The sequence below is a fragment of the Lolium perenne genome, chromosome 4 (genome assembly GCF_019359855.2).
Source record: "Lolium perenne isolate Kyuss_39 chromosome 4, Kyuss_2.0, whole genome shotgun sequence".
NCBI classification, from domain to species: Eukaryota; Viridiplantae; Streptophyta; class Magnoliopsida; order Poales; family Poaceae; genus Lolium; species Lolium perenne.
This window is the reverse complement of record NC_067247.2, coordinates 65,810,427-65,821,203: the sequence shown is the minus strand read 5'-3', so window position 1 is coordinate 65,821,203 and position 10,777 is coordinate 65,810,427. Positions and strand designations below refer to the sequence as shown.

General features: G+C 49.0%; 1 pseudogene; it reads left to right on the top strand.

Annotated features, from left to right (window-relative positions):
• Positions 1 to 2,049: 2,049 nt before the first annotated feature.
• Positions 2,050 to 3,968, top strand: LOC127346846 (putative cyclic nucleotide-gated ion channel 7; annotated as a pseudogene).
• Positions 3,969 to 10,777: the final 6,809 nt, after the last annotated feature.

The following is a 10,777-nucleotide window of genomic DNA, read 5'->3' as shown; positions in this document are numbered from 1 at the left end:
CGCGCGCCCGCAGCCCATGTGGAGGGGTCTTTAGTCCCGGTTCGCAACCATGACTAGGGGGCTTTAGTCCCGATTCTGTTGTTCCAGTTGCAAAGCTGGGACTAAAGACCCTTACCAACCGAGATGAAATTTCATTTTTCTAATAGTGAATCAAATGAATGAACATTCTCAATATGCGGTGGTACATATATATACTCCCTCCATTCTCAAATAAGTGTATCCAAGGACATGTATTTAGTCAAACTTTATTACTTTTGACCATCTCCCTAGAAAAATCTAGTGACATTTATGGCACTGAACTAGTAATATAGTTAGATTTATCTTAACATGTAGTTTAATAATATAACAATTTAATGTCACATATATGGCTATCTATTATTAAAATTTAGTCACACTTAAAAGTATTTAATTTTAAAAAAGGTAAATGTACACTTATTTGCGGACAGAAAGAGTACCAAACTAGCGGTGCCATGCGTTGACTAGCTACAATATCCGGAAAGTTCTTTATATATATATTTTTTGGCTCCCGGCCTCTAGTGCTTCCTGGAAATTAAATAAAAATTGAAAATTATACAGTGCACTCGATCTACTCTCTATGTCGTGAGTTTTTCTTTTTAGCAAACAGTCACGAGGTTGTTGACCGTGATCCAGACCGATTCAGCTACCATGGCCGAGCGTTTGGCTGATGTAATTTAGGACTACACATTTCAAAAGTGGTGGCCGAGGATTAACGACCAACCTACCAATCTATGCACCAGAAAAGAGTAGAAGTAGGTGCATTGGCGGCACCGCCTTCCAGTGAAGGAAAGCATGGCATGGCTCAGACACAAAAACGTAACCCATACCGAAAAGTGCAAACTCCATCAAATATGTTTAATATGTTTGGTAACTTACTGAATGAAGTAGATAGACAATCTAAGGCTTTTATCCAAATTGAGATTTTAGCTTTATGTTGGTTTATATGGAGGATCAGAAATGATATTATCTTTAATAGGAAAAACTCTTTTCACCTTTTGCAGGTTATACATATGATGGTACACTGGGTCCAACTTTGGGCCTTCCTTTCGCCGGAGGGTCAGCGGGATACTATGGCTACTAGATGCACACGGCTTCTGATGGTCACTCAGAATATCTTGTGCCAGGCTGGCTGGCGTCATATTAGGAGACTTTGTTGATGTGTACTCATGCTATGGTATGCTTTTTTCGCTGGTTGATTTTTGTATCAATCCTTGGCGATGCTTGAATTGTAAACAGTTATTTTTTTAAACAATTTATTTAATAAAAGGCCAAGTGCATCATCATAATGCAGAAGCCGAGGTACATCCCTATTTCAAAAAAAACCGAAGAGTGCAAACGGAGGCCGAGCTACAGGTAGCCCTTTATTTTAAAAAAATCAGAAATTATAGTTTTAAGATTGAAAAAAGTCTATAAAAAATCCTGAATGTAGACAATGCTGAAACCTACAAACATGTAAAATGTTAATATGAAATACTTTGTATTGTAGACTACACAAAAATGACAAAATCTGACATATTTTATAATTTTGAAATGTGCACTATTCACTATTCTCAGATTCACATATTTGTTATTTTTGTGAAGCCCAAAGTACTAAGAATTTCACATTGAGATTTTGCATGTTTGTAGATTCCATCGTTGGCTGCATCCAGGAATTTTTTTTTAGATTTTTTTTAAAATTTAGAATATAATTTCCAAATTTTTAGAAGTAAAGAGCTACATGTAACTCGGCCTCCATTTGTCCACTCTCATATATACGGAGGCGGCGATTTGGCTCGTACGACCAGATGATCATACTATCTGGTCCGTGCAATTTTGCTTCGTGATTGGTGCGGTGGGATATTTGGCCTGCTGCCTCGCCGGCAGAAAAGGATGAATACACGGGTCGCGGCGCATACTGTTCCCGTGTACGTAGATCATTTATTGCTGGGCGAGTGAGCTTCCGTGGGCGAGATGACGGGGTAATTCTTGAGCCGGCCGAACTGGAAATATCATGAAATCTTGTACTGTTGGTCCAAGATTTCTCCAGCCAGCATGGACAGCTACTTCTTCAGCCGCCCGGTCAAGATCCGGTCGCGCTCCGTCCGCATGGCGGCGGCCGGCGTGATCAACCGGTCGGAGCGCCTCAAGAACATCGGCCGCAGGTCCTCAAGAGCATCTCCCTCAAGATCTACGACCCGCAGGACCTGTTCCTGAACCGCATGAACCACCTCTTCCTCTTCTCCTGCATCGTCTCCGTCGCCGTCGACCCGCTCCTCTTCTACCACCCCTCCGTGTCCGAGACCCAGAGCAACACCTGCATCGGCTTCGAGCCTTCGACCGCGTCCTCGCCGCGGGGGCCACCGCGCTCCGATCCGCCCTCGACTGCTTCTTCCTCGCCCGGATCCTGCTGCAGTTCCACACCGCCTTCATCGCGCCGTCCTCACGGGTGTTCGGCCGTGGGGAGCTCGTCGTCGACTCCGCCGCCATCGCGCGCCGCTACATCCGCCGCTTCTTCGTGTTCGACCTCCCCTCAGTGCTCCCACTGCCGCAGATCCAGATCGTCAAGTTCTTCCTGCGCCCCAAGGGCTCCGACCTGCTCCCCATCAAGACGACACTCTTCTTCATCGTGCTCACCCAGTACGTGCCCCGCCTCGTCCGCATCTACCCCATCACCACCGAGCTCAAGCCAACCACCGGGGTCTTCGCCAAGACCGCCTTCGCCGGTGCCGCTTTCTACCTCCTCCTCTACATGCTCGCCTCCCACATGGTGGGCGCCTTCTGGTACCTCCTCGCCGTCTAGCGCCTGGATGACTGCTGGCGCGAGAAGTGCGCGGGGCTGAGGTTCCACCAGTGCAAGCAATTCATGTACTGTGCCGGGAAAAACAAAGACGACGTCCAGGACGGGTTCACGGAGTGGCGAAGCATGATCCGGAAGGTGCTCGCGCAGGAGTGTGCCCCTGTGGACCAGAGCGGCACCGGCTTCAACTACGGCATCTACACCACCGCCATCGCCTCCGGCGTCACCCACACCGCAGCTCATCCCCAAGATCCTCTTCTGCCTCTGGTGGGGGCTCTAGAACCTCAGCACGGGCGCGCAGGGCCTGAAGACAACGCACTACAAGGGGGAGGCGCTCTTCGCCATCCTGCTGGCTCTCTTCAGCCTCATCCTCATGGCGCTGCTCATCAGAAACATGCAGACGTACCTCCAGTCCATGACGCTGCGGATGGAGGAGATGCGCCTGAAGCGCCGCGACTCGGAGCAGTGGATGCACCACCGCCACCTCCCCGACGACCTCCGGGACCGGGTGTAGCGACACAACCAGTACAAGTGGCTCGAGAGTCGAGACGCGCGGTGTGGACGAGGACGGCCTGGTGCGGTGCCTGCCCAAGGACATCCGCCGGGACGTGAAGCGGCACCTCTGCCTCCGCATCGTCCGCCGGGTGCCCAACATGGACGAGCGCCTACTCGACGCCATCTACGAGCGGCTCAAACCCAGTCTCTGCATGGAGGCAACCTACGTGGTCAGGGAAGGGGACCCCGTCGACGAGATGCTCTTCATCATCAGAGGCCGGCTCGAGAGCTCCACCACCGACGGAGGGCGCACGGGGTTCTTCAACAGGGGCTGCTAAAGGAAGGCGACTTCTGCGGGGAGGAGCTGCTGACGTGGGCGGTGGACCCCAAGGCGGCGGCGGACCTGCCGCTCTCTACGCGCACGGTGAAGGTGATCTCCAAGGTAGAGGGCTTCACACTGCATGCCGACAAACTCAAGTTCGTGGCCGGGCAGTTCAGGCGGCTGCACAGCAAGCAACTGCAGCAGACCTTCATGTTCTACTCGCAGCAGTCGGTCCAAGATTTACAGCCACGGAATAGAAAGCGGGCCGAAATCTTGTTCCGTTCTGTCGGTGCCGTGAGTTTGGTCCAAGACCGTGTCCCCGGTAGTGGGCCCAAGCCTGTTCAATACATCAATTAACAAGAGAATACGTGAGTGCTATACCAAAACGTGCGTTCATCCCGAGGAGGTTGGACGGTCCAGATAGTGCGATCATCTGGACGTATGACCCGAAACTGATTTTCCCATATATACTCCCTTCTTACTTTCTTAGCAATACTAATTGATGGCTGCTCCTAGTCCCATAGGCACGGATTGGTTGCCATGCATTCAGCGGGCTGCTGACAATGCAAGGAGCTGAACGGGACATGATGACAAAGTAGATAAAGTAGCAGTGGTTGCACGCCGATTGGTTGGAGCAAGTACAATAAACTGGCTACAAGAATTAAAATAATATATTTATGTCTAGTTGGAGGAGAGAGAAGAGAAGAGAGAATGTTAGTGAGTTCTTATGTAAAAGCTAGCTTTATACCCGCTTCCTACCTACCCACGCTCGAGCCGACTCCCACCCCTCTAGATCGCCACCACGCCCCTACTTGCAATAGACACCACCGTATGTCTAGGAACCGCCATCCATCGACACGACCGCCACCCTCTCGACCGGGGGCCGTTGTTTCGCCCGAAACAGAGCTCGCCGCTACCGCAACACAACCGCCCCGCCCGCAAGGTGTTCGTCCGATTGCCGCGATGGACAGCGACGACGAGATGATGGTGCAGCTGTTCACGGAGGAGCAGAACGCTGAGATTGTCCCGCGGCAACAACGGCAACTGATTCTAATGAGCATGATGTGCGTTCGCCAGCATTTCTTCGTCGTGCCTCGTCGCGGAGGCTGAAAACCAGGCAAGAGGAGGAACATGAACCGGCATCGTCAAGTCGGTGCAATGTTGCTTGACACCGACTACTTCAACGACGACGTGACTCATTTGGCGAAGAAATTTTGGCGCCGGTTTAGGATGAAGAAGGAGCTGTTCTTGAAGATTATCTACGGCGTCAGGGACTACGACAATTACTTCATGGCCAAGCAAGATTGCACAGGTTTATGGGCTTCCCTCAATTCACAAGTGCACTGCTGCAATGCGATATCTTGCATACGGAGCTCCTTCAGATAAAACCAATGACTACCTACGGATGACAGAGTCGAGATGTACAGAGACTCTCTACAGGTTTTGCCGAGCCGTCATGCGGTCTTTACTAAAGACTATTTGAGAGCACCAAGAGAAGATGATACAGCTCGGATCCTGCAAAAGAATGCAGCAAGGGTTTCCTGCGATGCTCGGAAGCATTGACTGTATGCATTGGTGTTGGAAGAATTTCCCTTTTGCTTGGCAGGGGATTTACAATGGGCATACTGGTGAGTGCAGTGTCATTGTTGAGGCGGTGGCAGACCAGGAACTTTGGGTTTGGCATGCATTTTTTTGGCATGGCAGGAACAAACAATGATATCAACGTGCTGCATCGCTCTCCGGTGTTTTTCAGGCTAGCCGAGGGACAAGCTCCTGCCGTGAACTTTGAGGTAAACGGCCACGCATACAACAAGAGATACTATCTAGCTCACGGTATCTACCCGATGTATGCTACATTTGTGAAGACAATTCCCTCTCCATCAAACGAGATGGAAGCCTATTTTGCAACACAGGAAGCAGCACACAAGGATGTTGAGCGTGCTTTTGGGGTGCTTCAGCAGCGTTTCGCTATTTTCAGGTACCCTGCTGTCACTTGGTCTGAGTCTCAGATGTGGGAGGTGATGACCGTCTATGTGATCATGCACAACATGATCATTGAGAGCGAGCGCGACGAACCTGTGCAGGATGATCAACCATTTAATTTTCAAGGGCCACTTGGTGACGTAGAGCATGTATCCCAAGAATTTGCCGCTTTTCTTCATATGCACAATAAAATTTGAGATGCAGGTGTTCATGTACAACTGAAGACGGATCTAGCTGCGTATTTGTGGGCGAGTAGAGGAGCCGCCAACAATGAATGATTTTATTTCTATTTTTTTATTGATTGTATGAATAATTTAAGTACTATTTGTTTGATTGCATGAATAATTTAAGTATTATTTGTGTGATTGTATAAATTATTAAATATAATATGAATAAAATGTGATTGATATGTTGTTTTTAAAATATTGTAAGAAAAAAGTTTTGAAGGCCGCTGTATGAGAGACGCCGGTGTGTGAATAGCCTTGTCAAATAGAGGATGCACTGCTGGCAGCCATACAGCAGTGCCGGTGACCCCGCCATCGACTATTTTGAAGGCGTCTGTGAAGATAGGTCCGGCCAGCCAGCCACCGTCCTTTCCTTTCTCGGTGGAGTTGCAAAGACAACCACAACAACCGAGGCAAAAAATATTACGAGGTCCACTTTGTCGTCCAGGCCCTGGAGTCCCGATCGATGGACGCAGCACATCCCCACGGTTGGGTTGCGCATCTCGCCACACGGTTGACGGCTCACCGGCCTTGTTGTTGACACACGCGATCCTAGTCAGGGCTGTCCCTCGCCACACGGTGCCGCGACTGCCATCTCGCCCTGTTTACCACCACCGAATCGGCGAATCCATGGCTCCATGCACTGTTAATCGCCTACCCTGAGTTTTGTTTAGTTTCCTCGGCCGGTCGCTGTCAACTCCAGAGATTAACCCTATCGCTGTGCATCGCTTCCTGCTGCTCAACCAGTTTGTCGGTGGTCATCTGCTGCCTGCAAGTACATCGGACTACACTATAGAAACGGTTTGCTATCGTGAGAACGTGCGTGCGTGTGTACTGACACGTAGTATACAGAGACTTGTGCGACGCCGGCCGAAAGTGCGCCGTGCATGCTTCCATTTGAGTGAGATTGAGATCAAAGGAAGCAGATCGAAATGTCTAACTAGCTTGCCCATCTCGTTAAAGTACTTTGTCTCGGTTCCAACAAATTTCTCATGAATAATTAATGCTGCTATTACTCCCGTGGAATGATCGGGTGCGTGTGAAGACTGAATAGCCAGGAGGCGGCTTCAGTAGCGAACAGCAACAGGCAACTCACGCATAATTGCAGACATAGAACTATGAGGTTTCCTTCTTTTTGTAGTCAACTATCATGATAGTATCTCCAGTCGCATCCCTCAAAGGGATTTGAGCGCGCCAGATAAAAAAACGTTTTCAGCCGCGCGCTCCAAGCCTCATTTTGTTCGGCACGGCACGATACGGTGTCGAGCCCGTCCCCGCTACAAAAGGGACGCTTCGGGCACGTCGGACACAACGAAAAGCAAGGCGAAGAGACGAGGGTCTGACGCGTCAGTGGCTCGAACGTGTCAGTGGACCTCACCGACGACGGCGAGGCTGGACCAAGCGGCATGGTGAAGGACGAGCCCGACGAGCGCGTCAAGCAGGAGGTCGTCACCGACAACATGTACAACTTCCACCAGTACTACGACGCCTCTGGCCGCCGCAAGTACTTCTAGATTAGGGTTTAGTTTAAATTGAATCGAATTTCATTCGAATCTATATAATATATAACAAGTTTGAATGAATTCGCTCAAGTTTTAAATTTCTGAAATTTTGTTTGGGGGACGCGGTTGGGGAGCGACATCCCCAAACGCAGCACGAAGAAAATATATCCCCCAAACGCTCGATCTGGCGCCGTTTGAGGAACGCTTTGGGGGACGCTACTGGAAATGCTCTGATATCCTTAGAATGTGATCAAGAACATTTCAGCTATCACGGTCGAACGGGTGGCTGATGAAATTTAGGACTTCAAAATCCAAGTGTAGCAGGAGCAGACCTGATATACACTAGTGGAAAACAGGCCTAATGTCGCGGGTGGTAAGGGCCTTTTGTCGCGGGCGGCCAGCCGCGACAAGGGAGGCGCGATAAAAGGGTCCCCCTTTTGTCGCGGGTCGGTTACGACCCGCGACATAAGGTCCACCACGTGGCAGGCGCGGGGCGCGCAGGGGACAGGCCCTTTTGTCGCGGGTCGTAATACCACCCGCGACAAAAGGCCCTCTACGTGGCGCGCGCACAACCATGCTGCTTTAGGGTTTGAGGGGTGCAGCACCCCCCCCCCCCCCACCGCCACCGACCCCCCTTTTATTTCATTTTTTCCATTCGAAAATAGAAGTTGCATATATTTGTACGCTACTAGAAGTTATACACGTTCATTCATTATATATATATAGATCGATCAAACAAATATGGAAGCACAAGTCGATTCCCCTTACATATTCTTCCCTTACATATATATATACATGGAGCTCACAATCGACAGACAAGCGGTACTAACGACCGTCTATTTGGAGGTAGAGCATCCATTTGGACTAAACAAGCCTTTGTTGTTTAATACTTCTCTAACCAAAAGTCCCGCCAGTTCCTCGGTGATTCCTATTAGGTGTTCCTTTGGTTGGAGTTTGTCTCGCATGTAGTCGACCTATATACGAAAATGAGATGAGTATGACTATATCAATTTTGATAACGAAATATTGATGATAATAAATAAAGTTCTGAATGTTATTGCTCACGTTGAATTTATTATTGTTCTGCTTCTCAGTGGTTAACATGCGAATGGACTCGCAAACATAGTATCCACATAGATTCGTCCCTTGTGGCTGCTGGGGGCACGGTACAGGAGTAAATGTTAGCTTCTCTGCCAAGGTAATGTTCTTATGATGTTTCTTCAAAGCTCTCCAAGCCCTGCTAGGCAAAAGAATGATTGAATGAGTGGATAATTAATTGATATCTCACGAAAGATAAAGCGCGGCGATGAAGGAAATTACACTTGGAGCAACTTCTGCAAGTCGCGGAACCCGTCCACGCCTCTACTCAGTGGGTCTCTTACTTCAACTATTCCCTTATCAGGTTGAATGTTTAGTAGAATCCAGTGGAAGCTGCACATGTTATGTATATACGTCAGGAATTACACCTAACATCGAGTAAGAAAAATTGAATGTGCATAAAAGATCATTAAGACTCTCACTCGTAGTTGTAAGGAAACAATATTTAATCACAGAAAAATTGCTCCCCCAAAAACCTTAGTAGGTTTCCCCCGTTTCTGAGGCATTATGCTTTACCGTTTTAACATTTATTTTATCTGTATCAACAAACCCAATATTGATAATATTATTACTTTTGCATTCACTGATCTTCAGTCTGCATAAGAGAACACATAAGATATAATGAGTATATGCAATGAAAACGAACATGAACTGAATGAAAATGAACTTATATGTAGTTAACAACTTACAAGCAATAGCAACTCATGAGAGATTTGTCGAGGGCTTCTAAATTGAATAACTGTCAGAGTTCATTCATCTCAATATGGATCTCCTCCTTTCGGTAGTAATATTCAACTGGTATACTCGCCATGATGTACCTTATGTTCTCCTTGCATGCATCAAGGTACCACTGATGCAAATTCTGCATATGTGTTGGCAGTTTATGCAGCCGCTCTCTGCTGACCAAGTCGGCCCCGTAGACAAATTTAGGAGCTGTATCAGTAGTGGGTAGTGCAGCATCTGCTGCAAGCAGCAATTCCTCCACGGTAACTTTACAGGCAGCCGCTAGGCTTGCAGCTTCTTCCATATCGAAACCACCATGTTCCTGGTACACCTTGGGAACATTAAACACTTTGAGTGCTGGGATCGATTGTTTGGGCTGATCTCCGAGGAGGGGAACTTCCTTTGTACTTTTGCCTTTTGTCGTTTGCTTGGCCTTGAGGGGTGCACTTGTTGAACTTGACTTTTTCTCGGCTGCACTTCTAGCTGATGATTTGCTCGCGCCAGCAATATCCTTCTCCTTAGCCTGTTCTTCCTTCTTCTCGTCAATTACCTTCGCAAGTGTGCGTGTATAGTCATCCTTATTCTCGTGTAAGTCATACTGCGATGGTGTGTTCAGAAAACTAATAGCATATTCTTTTTGCTTCTCTGTGTATGGCTCTGGCGCTGGAGGTTTCTCCTTATGAAAAAAATCATAATTGTATTTCTTAACAATGGCATCATTTTCCTCCTCAGTACGATCGTAAGGACGGGGGGGAGGAACCTTTGGTACTTTTGGGAGGGGCGACATCTTGTGGACAGGACTCTTGAAACGCTTCCGGCTGGGTGCATTCCGAGTCTTAGTGGGCGGAGGCGGCGGCGCTGGAGATGGAGATGGACTACAGATGTCGTGGTCGACGTCGTACCCATGGGGTGATGGTGGCGACATGTGATCAGTAGGAGGAGGTGATGGTGGCCGGCGATCACCTGGAGGAGGTGATGGTGACCTGCTGGGACGACTGGTACTAGGAGGAGGTGATGGTGGCCGGCGATCACCTGGCAGCCTGATGTTCTTCTTTTCCCAGAGAATGATTTCTCCCAGCACCTCTCTGAGTGCAAGCCCCCCATCACCTCTAGGGATTTGGAGCTCCAATGTCTCCCACGTCGGTACAGCTGAATCCACCCCGACACGAGCATAGCCAGCTGGAATCTGATTGCCATGCCATGTTGCCGGCTCACCTTCAGGTCCAAATGCCGGTAAGACATAGCCGACCGCCACCTTAACAGACACCTTCCTGAACACCTCATGGAGATCACAAGGTGTTTGCTCCTTGATTCCATCCAAGGGGTCGCCAGGACCGGCATCTATCATCATCCGTGTAGGCGGGGCCTCCGAGTCGACCACGCTGCTGTCTCATCGCTGAGATATGCCGGCGGTATTATCTGGCTGGCGATGTCCTTTAAGTTCATCAATCTCCCGCTGCTGCTGCTGAATCTCCCGCTTCTGCTGGTCTAGTTGCCGTTGGAACTCAGCCATCCGGTCATTCTGCACCTCCAGCTCGCGTTGTTTTGCTCTCGCTCGGCTTCTATAAGTCTCCGCGTCATTCGGAAACCCAAGCGCCCACGGAACACTAGGGCCGTAGCCTCTTGTTCGTCCTCC